General features: G+C 42.4%; 1 protein-coding gene across 1 annotated transcript in view; it reads left to right on the forward strand.

Moving 5' to 3' along the window:
* The window catches only part of AGPAT1 (1-acylglycerol-3-phosphate O-acyltransferase 1), a 75,258-nt gene that overhangs the window by 830 nt on the left and 50,426 nt on the right, over window positions 1-24,002 (forward strand). The window lies entirely within an intron of this gene.

Raw genomic sequence — 24,002 nt, forward strand, 5'->3', positions numbered from 1 at the left:
CCTCCAAGTGTTTTGGATTCCAACTTCCACAATTCCTAACATCTGGCCAACTTGGGCCCTCTAGGTGTTTTGGACTCCAACTCCCACAATTCCTAAGATCTGGCCAACTTGGACTCCAACTCTTACAGTTCCTAACAGCTGGCAAACTTTGGCCCTCCAAGTGTTTTGGACTCCAACTCCCACAATTCCTAACATCTGGCCAACTTGGGCCCTCCAGGTGTTTTGGACTCCAACTCCCACAATTCCTAACATCTAGCCAACTTGGGCCCTCCAGGTGTTTTGGACTTCAACTTCCACAGTTTCTAACATCTGGCCAACTTGGGCCTTCCAGGTGTTTCGGACTCTCAACTCCCACAATTCCTAACAGTTGGCCAACTTCTGCCCTCCTGGTGTTTGGACTCTGACTCCCAGCAGGCTGTTAGAAATTGTGGAAGTCCAAAACACCTGTAATGGGTGGGAGGTATCATTTTAATCATGCAGGGCAGAGGATAGCTTTTCATTGGGGATGAATAGATTGTTTAGGGCCCTTCCACGCAGCCATATAACCCAGAATATCAAGGCAGAACAACCCACAATATCTGCTTTGAACTGAGTTATCTGAGGCCCTTCCACACAGCTAAATAAAATCCCACATTTTATGTTTTGAACTGGAATATATGGCAGTGTGGAACTCGGATATTGTGGGATTTTCTGCCTTGATATTCTGGGTTATATGGCCCTGAGTCCACACTGCCATATATTCCAGTCCAAATCAGATAATGTGGGATTTTATTCAGCTATGTGGAAGGGGCCTTAGAGTGGGAGGTATAGTTTGAATTGTGGGGGGAAGAAGGTGTCACTTGCATTTGGGGATTGGGGAGAGAAAGTTTTGCATGGGTGAGAGGTGCAGTTTGAATTATGGGGTGCATCTTCTGCATTGGATGAGAGAATTGCTTGTGATGAGAGGTATAATTCTGGAAGGAAGCAAGAGGAAAGTAATGGAAGGGGGAAGTTGAGCCTCATGCATCAAAGGGCCCTTCCACACAGCCATATAACCCAGAATATCAAGGCAGATAATCCATAGTATCTGCTTTGAACTGGATTATCTGGGTCCATACTGCAGTATAATCCAGTTCAATGTGGATTTTTTTTACAGCTGTGTGGAAGGGGCATAACTCAAGGCCTACAAATGTGGTCCTCCATGTCATTATATGTGGCCCTCCTGAAGGTGGACTACAACTCCAGTCTTCCTCTTCATTAGACATCGTGGCTAGTGCTGATAGGAGTTTTGATATAATGACAGCTGGAAGGCTGCCGTTTCTTCTGTTTAGTCAGGAGGGTGGGGTTTGAGTTGAGATACAAGGATTGTGGCTGTAATGCCTGATGTTCATATGATGTCCTTTAACCTTTCCCAAACCTCAGAGCCACAAGTGATGTTGGGTTGCCTGTGATAAGACGTAACATTTTGTAGGGAAAGGAGAGGGAAGTAATGGAAGGAGGAAGTTGAGCCTCAAACTAAAGACCTACAGACTGAATGCAGCCCTCCATATCATTATATCTGGCCCTCCAGAAGCTGGACTACAACTCCTGACTTACTCATCATTAGACATCATGACTAGAGCTGATGGGAGTTGTGATATAGTAACATCTGGAAGGCTTGTTCTGTTTAGTCAGGGTGGCATTTGGATATAGATACAAACCTTGTGAATACGATGCCTGGCTTTAAAATGTCTTTTCACTTTTCCCCATCAGAATCACAAGTGCCCTTTGGTTGCCATTCCCATTATCCCCAGTCCACATGGCGGAGAATCAAAACTGATTGGAGTTGTGGTTCAATGACATCTGTGGACCCAAACTTGGTAAAGAACTAAAGAGCACGGACCACTGTGTGAAAAGGTTATAGTATCCATGGAGGTGGGAGATGTCATTGGAATTATGGCAGCAAGGCATCATTTTCATGGGGGGAAGGAGAGGATTGCATGAGGTGGTGGGATGCACACTTTGACCTATTATGACAGTGGTTCTCAACCTTCCTAATGCCACAAGCTCTTAATACAGTTCCTTACAGTTATGGTGACCCTCAACCATAACATTGTTTTCATTGCTACTTTGTAACTGTAATTTTGCTACTGTTGTGAATTGTAATGTAAATATCTGATCTGCAGGATGTATTTTCATTCACTGGAACAAATTTGGCACAAATACCTGATACGCCCAAATTTGAAAACTAGTGAGGTTGGGTGTGGGGGGGGGGGGGGGGAGAGGTTATTTGGGAATTTAGTTGTTGGGATTTATAGTTAACCTAGAGTCAAAAGGCTTCCCTCCAGTCTTGCATGCTCTCCCTCACCTGCACATGCACATCACACTACCATGCCCCGAGCATGCTTGCTCACCCCTCCTTGCTTGGAGTCTCAGAAAGAGCTCCCCTCTTGGCTGAGAGCTGAAGGAGGGCTTTTGGTGAGAGGATTTGCATCTAGAATCATAGAATCATAAAGTTGCAAGAGACCTCATGGGCCATCCAATCCAACCCCCTGCCAACAAGCAGGAAAATTGTATTCAAAGCACCCCCGACAGATGGCCATCCAGCCTCTGTTTAAAAGCTTCCAAAGAAGGAGTCTCTACCACACTCCGGGGCAGAGAGTTCCACTGCTGAACGGCTCTCACAGTCAGGAAGTTTTTTCTCATGTTCAGATGGAATCTCCTTTCTTGTAGTTTGAAGCCATTGTTTCTCATTCTAGTCTGTTTCCAAAAAGGAAGAGAAAGACAGGTGGAAAGATCTTCAGTGTTCTCTGCCAAAGGGGTTCTTAAGGCCATCAGAAATATGTGTTTTTGTTGGTCTTTGGTGACCCTTCTGAAACCCCCTTGTGACCTTCCCCCCAGGGGTCCCAACCCCCTGGTTGAGAAACCATCATCTGGAGAGGCTCTGCTCTCAGTCCCGCCACCATCACAGTCATGTTTGGTGGTGATGAGAGACAGGCCTTTTCTGTGGTGGCCCCTCTGCTGTGGAACTCCCTCCCTAAAGAGGCTAGATCTCCCCCTCGCTCCTGACTTTTCGCAAGACACTTAAGACTTGGCTGTGGGAAAAAGCATTCGCAGAATAGACGATTTTTATTGGCTTAGATGAGATTGTATGGATCACATTTTTTGGATGGATTTGGAGCACGTTTTAAACTTGGCAAACTGTTTTTAAAATGTATCTTTATTATTTTATGTAAATGTGTATTTTATCGGTGTTTTTATATTGCTGGAAGCCGCCCTGAGTCCCTTTTTGGAGGGCAAGAATAGGACGGAATACAAATGTTCTAATAAATAAATAAATAAATAGATAAATAAATAAATAATAAACTCTGAATTATGAAGTGGTGAGAGACGTTGTTTGCATTTTGGTGAGGATAAAATAACAGGGGCAGGAATTGTGGGCCTAGGCCTTGAATGCTGCCATATGGGGAGAAGGGGTCGCTTTGAATATGGGGTAAGTATAGAGCAGGCATGGGCAAACTTTGGCCCTCCAGTTGTTTTGGACTCCCAACTCCCACAATTCCTGACAGCTGGTAGGCTATTAGGAATTGTGGCAGTTGAAGTCCAAACCACCTGGAGGGCTGAAGTTTTCCCATGCCTGCTTTAGGTTATTTGTAAGTGTGTATTGCCTTCTGGTTGCTGGTCACTTTATTTTGCATCCATAAATTTAATAGGAAGACTCAAATGTGGTTTTGCCAGTTGCTTCCTCTGCAGTGTCTCAAGAACATCTTGGTAGTCACCCATTTGAATATTAACCATGCCTCATCCTGCTTAGCTTCCAAGATCAGATGGGATCTGCTGCCTTTTGGGTAGTTGTATGTATGTGCTCTCAGGTTGTCTACATGAATTTAATGGACTTTCTTAGACATAGAAGATGCAGCGCTGGTTTTACCAGTTCCTTCCTCACAATTATAGCCTACAGCATCTAGTATTTCTGTATTACAGTATAGTGGTATAGTACAATATAGTAATATATAATACTAATATTGTGCTGTGCTAATAAGATAATATATTGTATACACATATAATATTGATAATATTGTAATGTAATACAATATAATACTAATAATACAATATAATAATTATATATTTTCTGCTACACTAGCAGTCCCCTGCTATGCATTGCTGTGGTCCAGTCTGTGTATATGTGTTTTGTGTGTATATATATTTGTGTATATATGTATTTATGTGGTTATGTGCATTTATTGTAATGTATTATTTATTTTTTTGGCTATGTTTTTCAGTGTTTTTATGAGTGATGATCGCTCATTGGCCTGATAGGTTTATTGTGTCCAAATTTAGTGTCAATTCGCCCAGTGGTTTTTGAGTTATGTTAATCCCACAAACATTACATTTTTATTTATATAGATGTAATGTAATATGTGGGAACATTTGGTACTAATATTGTGCTATGCTAATAATATAATATATTGTATTTACATATAACTTGTAAGCTGCTCTGAGTCCCCTTTGGGGTGAGAAGGGCGGCATACAAATGTAGTAAATAATTAAATAGTCTCTCATCCAAGTACTAACTAGGTCTGATCCTGCTTTTCCTCCAAGAGCAGACAGGATCTGGTGCCTTGAGGGTACTTAGGTTGTCTGGTGGTATGGATACTGCTAAATATTTTTAAAAATGCAAAATAAGACGTGCATGCATCTCTGGGCACTCCTTTCAGATGTAACTGCAAGGTCTGTTATGAGGATTTTCGCACTTTAGAACATAGGGTGGGAGAAACAAAAGACATGACCAACTTTTAAGAATTTGACATGTTGCTGGCAATATGTTGCTAGACTACAACACCTGGAAATCCATGGTGGTCTCCCATGCATGATCTAACCAGGGCTGACCCTGCTTAGATCGGGCAAGATCTGGTGCCTTTAGAGTGTTTGGGTCTGGTTATAGTCTTCTGGTTTCAGTCTCTTCCATTGCACTTCTTTAAATATGGAAAACAGGCTTGTTGCAATGGGGGGTGGAGGAGATAAGTTTCAGGAGTTGAAAAGAATTTGGAATGGTCAGGGTCTGGAGAATATAACTGCATTGCGTTTGGATGTTTGTGATAGAAAACAAGCTATTGAAAGTTACATTTTTCCCCATCAGAGAAGGCTTGGAGGTACAATGTTTGTGTTTTTGACTTTATAGGAGTATGGGATTTGAGATAGATATAAAGAACAGAGCTTCCAAAGGTACATGTGTGAGGAACTGTAATTTGGAGGGAGGGGGAGAAAGGTTGTAGGAAATTAATGGGATTGGTGATGGAAAAACCTGGAGAGAAAGTTATGGTGATTCTATGGATTTCACAGAATTTTCTTAACTGAGGAATAGAGGTGGTTTTGTCAGTTCCTTCCTCTGAAATATAACTTACAGTATCATTATTCTTTGGTTTGTCAATTCCTTCCTTTGAAATATAGCTTACAGCAGTGTTTCTCAACCTTCCTAATGCCGTGACCCCTTAATACAGTCCCTCATGTTGCAGTGACCCCCAACCATAACATTATTTTCATTGCTACTTCATAACTGTCATTTTGATACTGTTATGAATTGTAATGTCAATGTCTGATATGCAGCATGTATTTTCATTCACTGGACAAAATGTGGCACAAATACCCGATATGCCCAAATTTGAATACTGGTAGGATTCGGGGGGGGGGGGGGGGAGGTTGATTTTATCATTCGGGAGCTGTAGTTGCTGGGATTTATAGTTCACCTACAATCAAAGACCATTCTGAACTACACCAATGATGGAAATGAACCAAGCTTGGCACCAGGGGCCGTAGCCAGAATTGGGGGGGGGGGGGTGTTGAAAATTTATATGGAAAATTTAACTTGATTGGTATTTTGGCAGAACATTGGAGGTGATGCTGGATAAGATTTTAGTGAAACTGAGTTGCCACTTGAAACATGTGTTCTTCCAAATGTTGCTGGGCTGTAGCTGTCCCATCATTCTGGCTCAGACTAATGGGATCTAGAGTACATCTTGGAGAGATCCACACCATTCCCTGCTTCATTCTCTCTCTTTTATTTAGAAATCCTTTAAAATTTCAATTCTTCCTAAAAGTTTAATGTACCAACAGAACGACAACATACACACACGACTACAATAAAGGAGATGCAAACATCAAAGACGATACAAACTACACTAGAACATTATATGACTTCTGACATCTTTTCTGAGGATATACAGAAAGTTCATTCCTCCCCTCTTATCAGTTACATTGTTTACACTTTAAAATATAACTCAAACTATTAGTCAGAAATCTTCTTATTGCCTTAATTGTTTCTCAGTTGTCAATTAAGGGTTTGCAAACTTATAAACAAATTCACAATGGCCTTTCCCCATTTGATCTCCCTTTCTAAGCATATAATATTCTTCCTGTCATAATCAAATATTAAAGTATTCTTTGAACATTAGTAACCATTAACTTCTAATGCAGTTACTCTAATTTAAGTTAGATAAAAACCTCTGGCTAATACATACTGCCTTTTATATAATCTGTTTATCTCCTTGCCCTCTTTTTAAACCATCCATTTCCTTTTCCCATTCTCAAGGAAAATACAGTTAGCCCAGCATGAATATTTAGGATTAATTCTTTGGGAATAAAGATTTAGGAGCAGCATTGGCAGCATATGTTTGAAGGTTTCTTGCACCAAACTTGTGGATTCAGTAAAGGCTGCCCTTTATAAAAATAATATGTCTTTTATAAAATTGTATCTTAGGTACCTGGTGATGCCTGGGTCAGGAATTCTGTAATGATAAATGGTACCATTAGAAAATGCATAAGGATACAGGTAAACTATGGACCCTTTCACACAGCCATATAACCCAGAATATCAAGGTAGAAAATCCCACAATATCTGCTTTGAACTGGCTTATCTGAATCCACACTGCTGTGTTCAAAGCAGATAATGTGGGATTTTATTCAGCTGTGTGGAAGGGCCCTATGTGTGTCCAGTTTGGTCCAGATCTATTATTAGTGGGGTTTATAGTGCTCTTTGATTACACTTTGTAACACAATTTTTGTTCCTGGGTTATAAATGTTAGTTCCTAATTGGTTATGTCATATAAACACGGGAAACTTTGTTTTTGCAGGACATCCTGCAGCACATTTTGCTACAGTTTTTCAATGAATATTATCAACTACATCAACATAGTTTTGGGCAGGCACAAAAACAAAGTTTCTGAAGTATAGCAACTACGTTCAAAGTAAATTTTGAAGAACTTTACTAGGAACAGAAAAAAAAATCAAATTTCATTACATAGTGTTATGGGTGAATTATATCTTCCATCATTCTGTTATTGCTCTTCAAACTGCACCAGTTGGTCATGTTGGGTATGTGTGCCAGATCCATCATCGGCTGGGTTTACAGTGCTCTCTGTGTGGTGGAGGCTCCTTCTTTGGAGGCTTTTAAGCCAAGGCTGGATGGCCATCTGTCAGGGGTGCTTTGAATGCGATTTTCCTGCTTCTTGGCAGAGGGTTGGACTGGATGGCCCACGAGGTCTCTTCCAGCTCTATGATTCTAGGTGAATTACATCTCCCTATATTCAAGGTCAAATCGCCCCAAACCCCACAAGTATTCAAAGTTCGCCGTGTTGGGGGAGTGTGCCAAGTCTGGACCAGATCCATCATTGGTTGGGTTCACAGTGTTCTTTGATTGTGGGTGAAGTACAATTCTGCAAGTCATGAGTCAATCCTGTTATCTCCCCCCCCCCCGCCCCTCCGCAAATCCCAGCAGTATTCAAAGTTGTTCATGTTGAATATGTGCGCCAAATGCGATCCAGATTCATTGTTGGTTGGATTCACAGTGGTCGTGGATTATGTGTAAACTACAAATCCTGAAATTTTGGGTAATTTTTCCTGCCCCAACCCAAGCAAGTGTTTAAAGTTGGCCATGGTGTGTATGTGTACCAAGTTTGTTCCAGATCAAATATTGGCTGGGTTCACAGTGCTCTCTGAGTGTAGGTGAACTACAGCTTCCAGAATTCATGGTCAAACCATCCCAACCCCCATCAGTATTCAAAGTAGACCATGTTGGGTATGTGTGCCAAGTTTGGCCCAGATCTATCACTGGCCGTGTTCAGCATGGTCTCTGGACATTGGTGAACTATAACTCCCAGAATCCAGGGTACATTTTCCCCAAACCCTACCAGGACTTAAAGTGGGTCATGGGGGGAGGAGTCTATGAGTCAAGTTTGGTCCAGATCCATTGTTTACGGGAGTTACAGTGCTCTGTGAAAATAGGGGCCATCTTGGAAAATACATACATACAAACTTTCTCTTTTATTATATACGAGCTTAGGTACCTGGTGATTCCTGGGTTGGGGATTTTGTAAGCATAAACATTAGAAATACTCATTGTTTGGTTTTGTTATTAATTGTTCCATTAGAAAATGTGTGGATGTGGGTGGACAACAATGCTCATCATCCCAGGTCAATACCCCGCAAACCCCACCAGTATGTAAAGCTGGTCCCGATGAGTATGTGTGTCAACTTTAGTTCAGATTCATCATCAGTAGGTTCACACTGCACTTTGTCTATGGGTGAACTATAACTCCCATCGTCCCCTTTCTTTGCCCCTCAAAACCTGCCAGCACTTCACGTTGGTCTTGATGGGTCTGTGTGCCATTTGTAACTAGATTTGTTATTGGTGGGAGACACAGTGCTCTCTGGAAGTGGAAGCCATCTTTTAAAATATATACATACCTACATATTTTCACTTTTAGATAGATAGATAGGTAGGTAGGTAGGTAGATAGGTAGATAGATAGATATAGATGTGAGCATGGGCTAGGCTCACATATTAATCTACAATGGCCCTGTTTCCAAAGACACGTTTTCTTGACATCAGCATCTAAAGGGTGCCTGAGACAAGTCAGGTGAAGATTTATATGGGTTTGCACTGGGCTTAGCTTTACAAGAGCTGGAAACAGAAGCTTTGGCTGTTTGATTTTATAGGTGAGGCTAGAGTGAGCGATAAAGTGGGAAGGTTTTTTAAGTTTGTTTATTCTTGCAAAGGCCCTTGTTAATCCCATTTTACAGATGATGAAACTGAGGCCTGGAATTGTGCAGGTCTCTTGGTGGTGTTGGGCAGCAACTCCCTGCAGCACAAGCCAGCAAAGATAGCAGTGTAATGGGAGTTGTGGTCCAACAAATGTCTAGAGGGCCAAACGGTTCCGGCCCAAGATACCTAACTGACCGCCTCTCGGCCTATGAGCCCACGAGGACTTTGAGATCTTCCGGGGAGGCCCTGCTCTCGATCCCACCTGCGTCACAGGCATGGCTGGCGGGGACGAGAGATAGGGCCTTCTCAGTGGTGGCTCCTCGGCTATGGAACACCCTTCCCGTGGACATCAGGCTAGCCCCCTCCCTGTTGATATTCCGCAGGAAGTTAAAGACCTGGCTGTTTAAGAAGGCATTTGATCAAGAAGTGCAATGACTGGTAATTTGACCATAGGAACGGAACAACGGAAATGATATCGGATTGTGGGTTTGACGATGAGACAACTCGGAATGGCTTTTGTAGTAATGTTGATGTTTTGATAAGATGTTTTTCTGATAATGATGAATTGTGGATTATTTTACACTATGTTTTGTAATTTGCACTTGTTTTTCCATGTTGTACACAGCAATGAGTCGCCCTTGGGCTGAGAATTGCGGTATATAAGCACAGTAAATAAATAAATAAATAAATAAATAATACAGTTCCTGCCCCTGTCATCAGTGAACTATTTGGAAGATGATAGAAGGGAGCTTTTGCAACTTTTGAATTTTTCAGTTTTGATAATTCACTGATTGGATTAAAATATTAACTCTGGAAATCACTATGTCCTCCAGTGTGTCTCAGGCCCCTTCTACACTGCCATTTAAAATCCAGATTATTTTATTTGCATTGGATTATCTGGCAGTGTGGACTACATTGCATTAACTACTTTGATAATCTGGATTATATAGCAGTGTAGAAGGAGCCTCAGTGGCCAACTTGGGTGCCATAATTGAAGTTATATGAATGTAGTGCAATTTAAAGCTTATGAATTGTTCATTTCTAGAGTTTTCCATCGACTACAGGTTGAATATCCCTTATCCAAAATAATTGTGATTTTTTTTCAGATTTTGAAATTTTGCATATTAATATGTCATTTGAGGCCCCCTGGTTGTGCAGTGTGTTAAAATGATGAGCTGCTGAACTTGCTGACTGAAAGGTTGGCGGTTAAAATCCGGAGAGCAGGGTGAGCTCCTGCTGTTAGGTCCAGCTTCTGGCAACCTAGCAGTTAGAAAACATGCAAATGTGAGTAAATCAGTAGGTACCACTTCTTCTGGAACGTAACAGTGCTCCATGCAGTCATGCTGGCCACATGATCTAGGAGGTGTCTACAGATAATGCTGGCTCTTCATCTTAGAAATTGAGATGAGAACCAACTCCCAGAGTCAGACACGACTAGACTTAATGTCGGGGAAACCTTTGCTTTTACCCTTATGTTATTTGAAGAGGGGACACAGAATTCATGTATATTTATGTATTTATTTATTTACAGTATTTATATTCCACCCTTCTCACCCCATAGAGCACTCAGGGTGGATTACAATGTACATACACATGGCAAACATTCAGTGCCATAGACACACAACATATATAGACAGACACTCAGAGGCTATTTAACATTCCAGCTTCTGGCCACCAGGGGAGCTGTTGCTTCACCGTCCATTTGTGACACTGATAAAGTACTTCCTCATTCTTTGCATACTTGCTGGAGATTTTTATGGCCTCGTAAATGAGTTAAATTAGCCTCCCTACATAAGTTGTACCTAAATTTCCTACTTGACAGATGCAACTGTCTTTCGGGCTGCAAAGGTCAACAACAAGCTACACAAATTGGTCGGAAGCTCACTCCGAACTGGGTTGGCTTCGAACTCATGACCTTTCGGTCAGTAGTGATCTTAATGCAGCTGACTTCCAGCCAGCTGCTCCTCAGTTTCATATACAGGGTGTCCGTAAAGTGTCTTTACTATTTCTCTTGATAAGTAGCCATTTTTAGGAGTAGGTATCATTTTGCAGTATCTCTTTCATCAACAGGGTACCTGAAATACACAAATGCAATGTGATAAGAAACTTTAACAACCACTGAGTACATAGAACAAATCTGATTAACATATCTCATCAATTGCCTTTGTAAATAAACTTTATGGACACACTGTATATCCCAAATACTTAGCCAGAAAGTAATTGTATGCACTATTTTAAATAATTTTGCATATGAATAAAGTTTGCTTATGTTGCATCATCAGAAAGCAAAGGCCTCACTGTCTCACCTTGTTTGGATCAGATCATGGTAGCACTACAACTGGATCAGGCCAGAGGTTTTAATCTAGCCCTGCATTGTGTTCCCAAAACGATCAACTGGATGCCTCCGGGAAGTCCAAAAATAGATCTAGGACACAATAGCATCCTCCCTTGTGTGTTTCCCAACAACTGGGATTCAGAGAGGCACGCTGCTCGTGTTACCGGAGGTGGGCACTGACAGCCTTATCCTCTTTAAATGTGTCTAATCCCCTTTTAAAGCTGTCCAACTTGGCAGCCTCCCATGCATCCTGTGCAAGCAAATCCCACAGCTCGGTTGTGTATCAAGGGAAGAGCATCTTCCTTTTATCTCTGCAGCCATTCAGCTTCAGCCAATGAACTCCACGTTTCTAGCAATATGAGACGAGGAGAAAAATTATTCCTTTCTTCACACAGAGTGAAAGCTGATATAATGTAGTGCTGTGAGTCCTGGGACTAGATACCGCAAAAACCATGGTTTGAATCCCTGTTTGGCCATGGAAACCCACTAAGTGATCTTGGGTGAGTGACACTCTCTCAGCCTCAAAGGAAGGCAGTTGCAAAGTCCCCTGAACAAATCTGGCCAAAAAAAAAAGCCCCATGATTAGGTTTGGTGTTTAAAATGGCACATAACAATGAACATCAGTAATCACATCACATCTATGTGATGTGTGTGGCATAAATATCCCAAAGTCACCAGATTTTCCCATCTTATTAAATATGCAGGATACAAGTTTAAAATTCATTATTAAAACTGGCAGGGTACTCAGGTCTTTGTTCTAGAGCTGAACTTACCCTAAATACCATAAATACATATCCTAACGTACCCTAAATACCATATATATGGACATACCCTGAAGGTACATGATTTTTTAAAATACGTATTTCTTTGGTTCTAAGACACACTTTACTCCTAATAAACATATCTAAAAACGGAGACCATCTTCGGTATATTTTTGTTGGTGATGGTACTGAAATTAGTGTGTGACTCAGAAGTGATGGTGCCTTAGAATGAAAGAGATGTAGTAATTTTTTGCATGAAACAAAGTTTGTTTACATTGAGCTACCAAAAAGCCATGGTGTCACTCTCTCAGCCACCCACGTGGACAGTTTTGGAGTGTTTTGGAATCCTGGTTAATCTGTCTTGAGGTCACAAGGACGACATAGTGATATTACTTTTGATAAGGAGTTGGCGCTTGCCGTGACGTGGGAATGTACGGAATCTCAAATTCGAGACATCCCCTATACATAACCTGCCGATGAGGTCATATTGTTATGATTATTACTCTTTGTAATTGTGATTGCTACCAGATGTCAAGATTACAGTTATTACGCTTAACCGCAAAGCACTTTTCATCAGGTGCAATGTTTCGTCCGCCTCTTACCCTCCCAGCCACCCAGAGGCAGCAAAGTTGTTAAAGACTCTCGTTTAACATGTTTTATAGGATGAGTAAATTTGCTGGTTTGGGCAGAGGTGAAAGTAGTATTCTTGAGGCTATTGGATCCTGAGATGAAAGGGATTTACGAGTGATAAGGCACCTAAAAAGTCCTTGTGATTCTAGGCTTCATCAATAGGAATGTGGTGTCTAGGGGTATTGAGGAAGTCATAATCCCACTCTATTCTGCTTTGGTCAGATCTCACCTAAAATAACCCTGTGTCCAGCTCTGAGCACCAGAATTCAAGAAGGATATTGATAAGCTAGAGGTTGTCCAGGGAAGAATGATCAAAATGGTCAAAAGTCTGGAAGTATGCCCTATGAGGAGCGGCTGAGGGAGCTGGATATGTTTATCCTGGTGAAGAAAAGGTTGAAAGGGGAGGCATTACAGTCAAGTTTAAATATTCAAAAGGATGTCTGAGGAGCGTGGCAAGCCTGTTTTCTGTTGCTTCAAAGACTAAGACACAGAGCAGTGGGTTCAAACTGCAGGAAAACAGATTCCAGCTAAATGTTAGGAAGAACTTCCTGATAGCAGAACTGTTCAGCCATGGAAGACTTCACCACTGCCTCATAGAGTGGTGAAGTCATCTTCTCTGGAGGTTTTAAAACAGGTTGGATGGCCATCTATTGGGAGTTCTTTGATTGTTTTTCCAGCATTACAGGAAGTTAGATTGGATGGCCCTTGGGGGTCTCTTCCAACTCTTGGATTCTTTGTTTCTGAGATGGTGCAAAATGGTGACAGAACTTATTCATTCGTGATGTGTATTTTTTCATTTGAGTTTGCTCATACCCAATAATAATAATAATAATAATAATAATAATAATTTTTTCAATGTCAGAAGCAACTTGAGAAACTTCTAGTTGCTTCTGGTGTGAGAGAACTGGCCGTCTGCAAGGATGTTGCCCAGGGGACGCCCGGATGTTTGATGTTTTATGTTTTACCATCCTTGTGGGAGGGTTCCCTCATGTTTCCTCATGGGGAGTTGGAGCTGACAGAGGGAGCTCATCCATGTTCTCTCCAGATTTGAACCTCCGACCTGTTGGTCTTCAGTCTTGCTGGCACGCAGGCAAGACTTGTGCCACCGGGGGGCTCCAATAATAATAATAATAATAATAATAATAATAATAATAATAATAATAAACAATGCAGAGCAGAAGGGAAAACTGGGGAAAAAGAAAAAGACTCACCAAGAACAGTTCCTGGGAAAAACTGAGAGCAAAATTGACAAGTAAAAAATATGGATATGACTCACAAATGGAATTTTGAAATTTTGCCTGATTCTGGCAGCCCAAGAACAAGCCATTAGAACCAATGCCATCAAAGTCAGAATCCTTAGCTGCTGCAAGAAGATTGCGCATATGGACTATAAGCAGAGGCATAATACCATTGTTCAGATGATCCATTGTAACTGCTGCCACAAATACTATCTGCCTGTGACAAAGAACTGGTGGGATCATAAGCCCCAAAAAGTTACAGAAAATGAACACGTCAAACTACTCTGGGACTTCCGAATTCCGACTGACAGAGTTTTGGAGCACAATACTCCTGACCTCACAATCATGTTAAAAAACAAAGTGGATTGTTGATGTTGCAATGTCAAGTGACACCAGGATTGAAGAGAAACAACTGAAAAAGCTGACACGATATGAGGATTTAAAGATAGAACTGCAAAGACTCTGGCACAAGCCACTGAAGGTGGTCCCAGTGGTGAGCGGCACACTGGGTGCAGTGCCAAAAGACCTCGCCCTGCACTAAACACAATCGGGACTGACAAAATTACCATCTGCCAGCTGCAAAAGGCCACCTTACTGGGATCTGCACACATTATTCGCCAATACATCACACAGTCCTAGACACTTGGGAAGTGTCCGACGTGTGATCCAGTACAACAGCCAGCAGAATGATCTTGTTTGCTGTGGACTCATCTTGTTGTTTTTCAAATAATAATAATAATACTATGTAACAAAAATGGAAAAAAATGTTCCTGGTTTGAAAGTGTTATTTCCTGTTTAATTGTGCAGCACTTACTTTGAAAGTACCGGAATTTGTTATACTCCAGTAACTTTGTTTTTGTGGCTGCCACAAAGTATCCATGGGGCCCACCAAAATCCATAATTTTGACCCCCAACCCTGCCTTCGACTTATAACGAGGTTGAGTTACACAGGGTGATATATGATAGGAGCCAGCCTATTGCCCTATGGAGTGGGAGGACTATGACTGGAAGTGTTTACCAGGAGTAATGGGAAGTCCTAGGCAGCTTTTGTTTACTGTGGCTTCTTTGGGAATGTGCCACCCTGAGATGGGTGTGGGGCCAGGATGGTGTGGGTGGGTGTCCCTGTTGTGGATTGCATGTCAGAGATCTTACAAGTGATGACACCCGTCTCTTCCCAACGTTTATATAGAGCTGCTATCTGAGTAAGCGGTGGGCGTGGGCGTGAGTGTGTGCACCACGATTACAACATGTGCCCTCTGTGTCTGTCCCCTCGGGACTTTGCTTCGATGCACCTCTAATTGAAATGGGGCTTGCTCCTTCTGCAAATTGAGCAATTGACCCGGCTGGCAAATGCTGACTTGACGTTTGGCAAGTTTCTGCAAAATGATATTTCAGACTTCCTGGAGTAAAATGCTGCAGGGTTAGAGGGTTCAAACAGCGAGACAGCTGGGGGGATTTGGTTTTACTGGCAGCCTTGTAAACAAACCCATGAAATGAGCAGTCAGTCCTGTGCATTCTCTGGGGTTGTTATTATACTTACTATATAACTCTGCATTAGCTGGGGTTAGAGGTTTGGGATACCTGTGAAAGTGGAAAACCTATACATGATAATTTTTTTTAAAAAAAAGCAACTTGATAAAATACCTCTCCAGAAACTCTAGATTAGAAGTTCTCAACCTTCCTAATGCCACGAACCCTTAATACAGTGCCTCATATTTGTGATGACCCCCAACCATAACATTATTTTCATTGCTACTTCATAAGTGTAATTTTGCTACTGTTATGAATCATCATGTAAATATCTGATATGCAGGATGTGTTCTCATTCACCGGACCAAACTGGGCACAAATATCCAATACGCCCAAATTTGAATACTGGTGGGGTTGGGATTGATTTTGTCATTTGGGAGCTGGGATTTATAGTTCACCTACAATCAAAGAGCATTTTGAAGTCCACTAACAATACCCAATATGCCCAAATTTGAATACTGGTGGGATTGGGGGGGGGGGATTGATTTAGTCATAAGGGAGTTGTAGTTGAGCCATCCAGTCCAACCCCCTGCCAACAAGCAGGAAAATTGCATTCAAAGCACCCCCGAGAGATGGCCATCCAGCCTCTATTTAAAACCTTCCAAAGCCTCTACCACATTCCGGCGGGGCAGAGAGTTCCACTGCTGAACAGCTCTCAACTTCTTCCATGTACTCTTTCCAGCTCATCTTTCTGAATAAGGGGTGAGAACTGTGTACCCTTCCAGATGTGATTGGACTGGATATCCCAATGGCCCTTATTCACCCTGAATTCCAGTTTGGGGGAAAATAATAGGTCTAAATAAAGATGTGTAAACAATAGAAACATATGCAATGGTGAAGCATGTTGCGGGAGCCAAATGGTTCTCGGCATGTTCTAAATTATTTAAAATCCCCCTTTTATTTAAAAGCTTGTTGGGGTACCGAAGCTGTTCCATGTCCCTTGATCATGTTTGGTCGCTCTTTTCTGTCCCTCATCCAGCTCTGCGCAATGCTTCTTTGAGATCTGGTGCTTCTGGGTGTCCACAATGACTGGGGAGGCATAACATTACAGTCTGGCTGTTTTCGCTTCTTTTCCCAACAACCCCTAGCATTGAGTTTTGCCTGTCGGTCTCTCTCTCTCTCTCTCTCTCTCTCTCTCTCTCTCTCTTCTGTTCCCTGTGCACACTGGATTGATGTTTTGATTGAGCTCATCCAGGCTCACTTCCTGGCTAGTCAACATCAGTTCCAGCCCAACAGCTTCACATTTAAAGACTCCATCTCAAGAGCCCATTCCAATATAATTTGTCTTTCTTGCATGGAGTAGCTTTTCTTCCATGGAGTGCAGGGTATACAGTCACATTCTCAGAGAACACTTCTTTAGGAATGCCTACCGTATATACTCGAGTATAAGCTGACCCGAATATAAGCCGAGCCACTTAATTTTACTCAAATAATTTACTGTGTCCAGGTTGGTTCATCAAGTGCTCTGCTATGGCTGACTTCTCTGGTTGAAGTAGTCTGCAGTGCCTTTCAGGTTGAAAGTTGCCTGTATGACAAAGCAGGCAGAAAAACAACTCATCCTGTTTATATACTGACTATTTCTGTCCTGCAATCTTGGCTCCTTTGACCTTCACATTTACTTAGGGTCTCCATGCATCTGGAACAACTTGAAGGCACATAGCAACATTAATGCTTGAGACTAAATATGGGAGCTGGGAGAAGTCACGGTTTTGGATACAAATCCAATTATGCTTCCAGGTCAGTTCTGTCATTAGTAGTGGCTGACCTCTCCATTCTGAAAACATTAAAAAGACATCTGTAGCTGAATCCTGTCTTTTGCCTGAGGTTGAAATAACACACCAACTACAATTTCAATTGAAGCAAATACAAAGTGAAGCTTTTGGACAATGAACAAATAAGACCAGTTGTGCAGATTCAAGGTGTGCTAGGGCTAGTCGACCTGGAAAGGATTTAAAATTCTGGCCACTAGATGTGAGGCAGAATGTGGCTACAAGGAAACCTAATGTCATTGTTAGGCAGTGATCCTGCAGCCATAGTCACAGCATGGAAAATAGTTTTGTGGTCATTCTGGTTGGGAAAGGCATTCAAGGGAGTGTGATCTAATATCTTATCTAAGCTCTGGCTATAGCTTCCAAGCCATGGGAAGTAATACAGCCATTCTGTAAATACTAAGTACTATATCCTGGTCCAGAACCTGTATTTTAATATAGAGACAATTTTCTCTCAGCTTGGAAGTAGCTGTATTGCACTAAAGTTTCCATGATCATCTTCAATATTTTTCCAACCTGGTCATGCTGCTGTCTGGAGATAGAAGGAAATATAGTCCCACCTGGAGGGCCCGGCTTGTAGGAAACTTCAAACAGAGAAACTGTAATGATGTGGAAACTGTTCCAATCTATTTGTTCTCATGTTACAGGAAGTTCCCAATGTTCTTTAGACAAGGAATTCTCTTAAGTAGGAGGCAGCAAACATGCATACTTGCTTAGTTAGAACATATTCATAGACCGGCCATCAAGGTGGGTCAGCGGTATCGAAAACAAATACCAGAAGGGAAGGTCAGAGGATCCAGGGTGTGAAACTTAAGAGAAAAGGCGGAACCGAGACACAGTTGTGCCCTCCAAAGACTTCAAAGGTTGTCACAAGGGAGAGGACACATTCTTGTTCTTTACCATCTCTGAGACTGCGACAAGATCTGTGTGTGATGCCTTCAAGTCCTCTGTTGATTTATGGAGATCTCATAATGCTTATAGGGTTTCTTTGGAAGTGAATAATTGGAGGGATTTACTATTGCATTTCTGTGAAATTACTGTACCTGGTGTTCCTTGATAGTTCTTCCAAGTACTCCCCAGGCTTGACCTGTCTTAGCTTCCAAAATTAGACCATATCTGGGGGCTTCTGAGTACTGTATTTAGTCTCCAGGGGGAAATATTTGATTGGGCATCACGAAGAAAAGAAATACAGTTGGCCTTCCAAGTTTGCAGGCTTGACTTTTGTGGATTTGATTATTCACAGATTTGATTGAAAATTTTATCTCTAAGGATATTTAGGTCTTCTAGTGCAAGTCTCTCCAGCAAAGGATCACCGCCTTGTCGGGGCGCTGGAGCTTGAGCACCTCAATGATGTCATGAGCGAAACCGTGAAGGGACACCCAAGACGGGACGGTTGTGGCAGAGAGGTCAGACCAAGCGTGATCCCTGGGGAAGGCAATGGCAAACCACTCCAGTATCCTTGCCAAGAAAACTAAATGGACCAGTACAACCAGAGATATGTCGGTATGCCATTGGAAGATGGGACTCCCAGGTCGGAAGATGGCCAAAATGCTACTGGGGAGGAGCAGAGGATAAGTTCAACTAGCCCCAGATGTGATGACGCAGCTAGCTCAAAGCCGAAAGGAAGGCTAGCGGCCGACGGTACTGGAGGTGAACGACGAATCCGATGCTCTAAAGATCAACACACCATAGGAACCTGGAATGTAAGATCTATGAGCCAGGGCAAATTGGATGTTGTTATTGGTGAGATGTCAAGACTAAAGATAGACATTCTGGGGGTCAGCGAACTGAAATGGACTGGAATGGGCCACTTCACATCAGAAGACCACCAGATCTACTACTGCGGACAAGAGGAACATCGAAGAAATGGAGTAGCCTTCATAATTAATAAGAAATTCGCTAAAGCGGTGCTTGAATACAACCCAAAAAATGACAGAATGATCTCAATTCGAGTGCAAGGAAAGCCTTTCAACATTACAGTGATCCAAATATATGCCCCAACCACAGCTGCTGAAGAAGCAGAAGTAGATCAGTTCTATGAGGATCTGCAGGAACTACTGGATAATACACCAAAAAGAGACATTATTTTCATTACAGGAGACTGGAATGCCAAGGTGGGAAGTCAAATGACAACAGGGATCACAGGCAAGCATGGTCTGGGAGAACAAAATGAAGCGGGACGCAGGCTGATAGAATTTTGCCAGGAAAACTCGCTGTGTATAACGAATACTCTCTTCCAACAACCTAAAAGGCGGCTTTACACATGGACCTCACCAGATGGTCAACACCGAAATCAGATTGACTACATCCTTTGCAGCCAAAGGTGGCGGACATCCATCCAGTCGGTGAAAACAAGACCTGGGGCTGACTGTAGCTCAGATCACGAACTTCTTATTGCCCAATTTAGAATAAAACTAAAGAGATCAGGGAAAATACACAGACCAGTTAGATATGATCTCACTAACATTCCTAGCGAATATACAGTGGAAGTGAAGAACAGATTTGAAGGACTAGATTTAGTAAACAGAGTCCTAGAAGAACTATGGACAGAAGTCCGAGACATTGTTCAGGAGGCGGCAACAAAGTACGTTCCAAAGAAAAAGAAAACCAAGAAGGCAAAATGGTTGTCTGCTGAGACACTGGAAGTAGCCCAAGAAAGGAGGAAAGCAAAAGGAAACAGGGATAAGGGGAGATATGCCCAGTTAAATGCGCAATTCCAGAGGTTAGCCAGAAGAGACAAGCAACTATTTTTAAACAAGCAATGCATGGAAGTGGAAGAAGACAACAGAATAGGAAGAACACGAGACCTCTTCCAGAAAATTAGGAACATTGGAGGTAAATTTCAGGCAAAAATTGGTGTGATAAGAAACAAAGATGGCAGGGACCTAACAGAAGCTGAAGAGATCAAGAGAAGGTGGCGAGACTATACAGAAGATCTGTATAGGAAGGATAATAATATCGAGGATAGTTTTGACGGTGTAGTGAATGAATTAGAACCAGACATCCTGAGGAGTGAGGTTGAATGGGCCTTAAGAAGCATTGCTAACAACAAGGCAGCAGGAGACGACGGGATCCCAGCTGAACTGTTTAAAATCTTAAAAGATGATGCTGTCAAGGTGATGCATGCCATATGCCAGCAAATATGGAAAACACAAGAATGGCCATCAGACTGGAAAAAATCAACTTATATCCCCATACCAAAAAAGGGAAATGCGAAAGACTGCTCCAACTTCCGTACAGTGGCCCTTATTTCTCATGCCAGTAAGGTAATGCTCAAGATCCTGCAAGGAAGACTCCAGCAATACATGGAGCAAGAGTTGCCAGATGTTCAAGCTGGGTTTAGAAAAGGTAGAGGAACGAGAGACCAAATTGCCAATATCCGCTGGATAATGGAGAAAGGCAGGGAGTTTCAGAAAAACATCTACTTCTGCTTCATTGACTATTCTAAAGCCTTTGACTGTGTGGATCATAATAAATTGTGGCAAGTTCTTAGTGGGATGGGCATCCCAAGCCACCTTGTCTCTCTCCTGTGGAATCTGTACAAGGACCAAGTCGCAACAGTCAGAACTGACCACGGAACAACAGACTGGTTCAAGATTGGGAAAGGCGTACGGCAAGGCTGCATCCTCTCACCCAACCTTTTTAACTTGTATGCAGAACACATCATGCGATGTGTGGGGCTGGATGAATGCAAAGCTGGGGTGAAAATTGCTGGAAGAAACATTAACAACCTCAGATATGCAGATGACACTACTCTGATGGCCGAAAGCGAGGAGGAGCTGAGGAGCCTTCTAATCAAGGTGAAAGAAGAAAGCGCAAAAGCCGGGTTGCAGCTAAACGTCAAAAAAACCAAGATTATGGCAACAAGAATGATTGACAACTGGAAAATAGAGGGAGAAACCGTGGAGGCCGTGACAGACTTTGTATTTCTAGGTACAAAGATTACTGCAGATGCAGACTGTGGCCAGGAAATTAGAAGACGCTTACTTCTTGGGAGGAGAGCAATGTCCAGTCTCGATAAAATAGTGAAGAGTAGAGACATCAGACTGGCAACAAAGATCCGCCTAGTCAAAGCCATGGTATTCCCTGTAGTCACCTACGGATGTGAGAGCTGGACCTTAGGGAAGGCTGAGCGAAGGAAGATCGATGCTTTTGAGCTGTGGTGTTGGAGGAAAGTGCTGAGAGTGCCTTGGACTGCGAGAAGATCCAACCAGTCCATCCTCCAGGAAATAAAGCCCGACTGCTCACTGGAGGGAAAGATACTAGAGACAAAGTTGAAGTACTTTGGCCACATCATGAGGAGACAGCAAAGCCTAGAGAAGACAATGATGCTGGGGAAAGTGGAAGGCAAAAGGAAGAGGGGCCGACCAAGGGCAAGATGGATGGATGGCATCCTTGAAGTGACTGGACTGACCTTGAGGGAGCTGGGGGTGGTAACGGCCGACAGGGAGCTCTGGCGTGGGCTGGTCCATGAGGTCACGAAGAGTCGGAGACGACTGAACGAATGAACAACAACAACAACAAGTGCAAGTCTATGGTAGGAGGGGGCTATAGAGCAGTGCAATCCAGGAGCCAAATATATTGCCAAAAAGTTGAGATGAAGGTAAAAGAAGCTGGAACAAGGGCAAAGTGGTCAAATGCCACTGTCCTACAGCAGATAATAGAGAACAAACAGTCTTTAAAAACATCTCAAGAAGCAAAACAGTGAGTTAGAATATCTATCAGGGATCACAACATAATACAGCCCCCCCCCCCCCCAATGTTTGCAGTTTGTGGATTTTGTTATCCACGGATTAGATGAACATTTCTTTCTAGAGCAGCATTTCTCAACCTGGAGGTTGGGACCCCTGAGGGGGGTCATGGGGGAGGGGTGTCAGAGGGGTCACCAAATACCATCAGAAAACAGTATTTTCTGTTAGTCATGGTGTTTCTGTGTGGGAAATTTGGCCCAATTCTATCGTTGGTGGGGTTCAGAATTCTCTTTGATTGTAGGTGAACTATACATCCCAGAAACTACAACTCCCAAATGTCAAGTCTATTTTCCCCAAACTCCACCAGTGTTCACATTTGGGTGTATTGAAGTATTCGTGCCAAGTTTGATCCTGATCTATCATTGTTTGGGTCCACAGTGCCCTCTGGATGTAGATGAACTACAACTCCAAAACTCAAGGTCAATGCCCATCAAACCAAGTTTGGTTCAATTGCATAGTTGGTGGAGTTCAGAATGCTTTCTGATTGTAGGTGAACTATAAATCCCAGCTACTAAAACTCCCAAATGACAAAACCAATCCCTCCCAACCCACCAGTATTCAAATTTGGGCGTATCGAGTATTTGTGCCACATTTGGTGCAATGAATGAAAAAACATCCTGCATATCAGATATTTACATTATAATTCATAACAGTAGCAAAATTACACTTATGAAGTAGCAATGAAAATAATGTTATGGTTGGGGGTCACCACAACATGAAGAACTGTATTAAGGGGTCGCAGTATTAGGAAGGTTGAGAACCATTGCTATAGAATCATGATGAGAAACCTAGAAATTCTGAGATAAGTGTTCTCTTGAGAGGAGAGGATGATTTCACTTTCCTGGGAATCCTGTGCCCCTTGCCCCAGGAAATGTGGAGGGCTGACTGTAATGCTAATTTGGCAGCGAGACCAATTTACTGAAGAATGTTAGGAATTTCCTTTTTGGGGGGCTACATCTTCCAGAATTGAGAAGTGATGTTGGCTGAGAGATTCTTGGAGTTAATTTTTTCAAACTTGGTTTTCCATCACTTCAGGCAACAGCTGCCGGACTACCGTACAAGTTCCTTCCAGCCCCATGATTTTGTCCTCTGATACAGTTGGGAGCATCTTTTTGGACCAAGAGTAATTGCGTGATCTGTATCTCTTCCTTTTGCAAGAGTTTGCTTCCATATGTTGACATACAATGAGATATTTTCATCAGCTGCTCCAAGGCTGTGGAATGACCTGCCGGAAGAGATCTGACAGCTAGATCATCGGTCGGAATTTAAAGCACAAGTAAAGACACATCTCTTCCGGCAGGCCTTCCTGGTCAATTGTGATTTTTAATCTGTATTATATCAGTGGATTTTAAATTGTATCTTAACTCTTTTTATCTTGTTGTGTATCATTTAATAGTGTTTTATCTCTTGTTTGAATGTGTTATATTTCTCTTTGAGTTGCAGGGAGGGACAGGTAATATTTATTATTTATTTATTTAAAAGTTTTGTATACCGGCCTTCTCACCTCTCTTGAGGGACTCAGACCGGTTTCCAACCATAATATCACATACAATCAATAAAACATCATAATACATATTACAGTAAAACATTAAAACAGCAATTACAATCAATAACTATAATGGTCAGTCGTCACACTAAAATCATTGCTCATCATCCTCCATCCATTTCTCAGGGTGTTGGCTCACTCGTCTCCATAACCAAGTCTTCACCTGTTTCCTAAATGTCAGGATAGAAGGGGCGGTTCTGATCTCCAGTGGGAGAGAGTTCCAGAGTCAAGGGGCCACCACCGAGAAGGCCCTGTCCCTCGTCCCCACCAGACGCGCTTGCGAGGCCAGTGGGACCGAGAGCAGGGCCTCTCCAGACGATCTTAATAATCTTGATGGTTCATAGGGGAGAATACGTTCAGAGAGGTAAACAGGGCCGGAGTCGTTTAGGGCTGTATAGGTTAACACCAGCACTTTGAATTGTGCTCAGAAGCTAATTGGCAGCCA

Source organism: Anolis sagrei, chromosome 2 (assembly GCF_037176765.1).
Source record: "Anolis sagrei isolate rAnoSag1 chromosome 2, rAnoSag1.mat, whole genome shotgun sequence".
NCBI lineage: Eukaryota > Metazoa > Chordata > Lepidosauria > Squamata > Dactyloidae > Anolis > Anolis sagrei.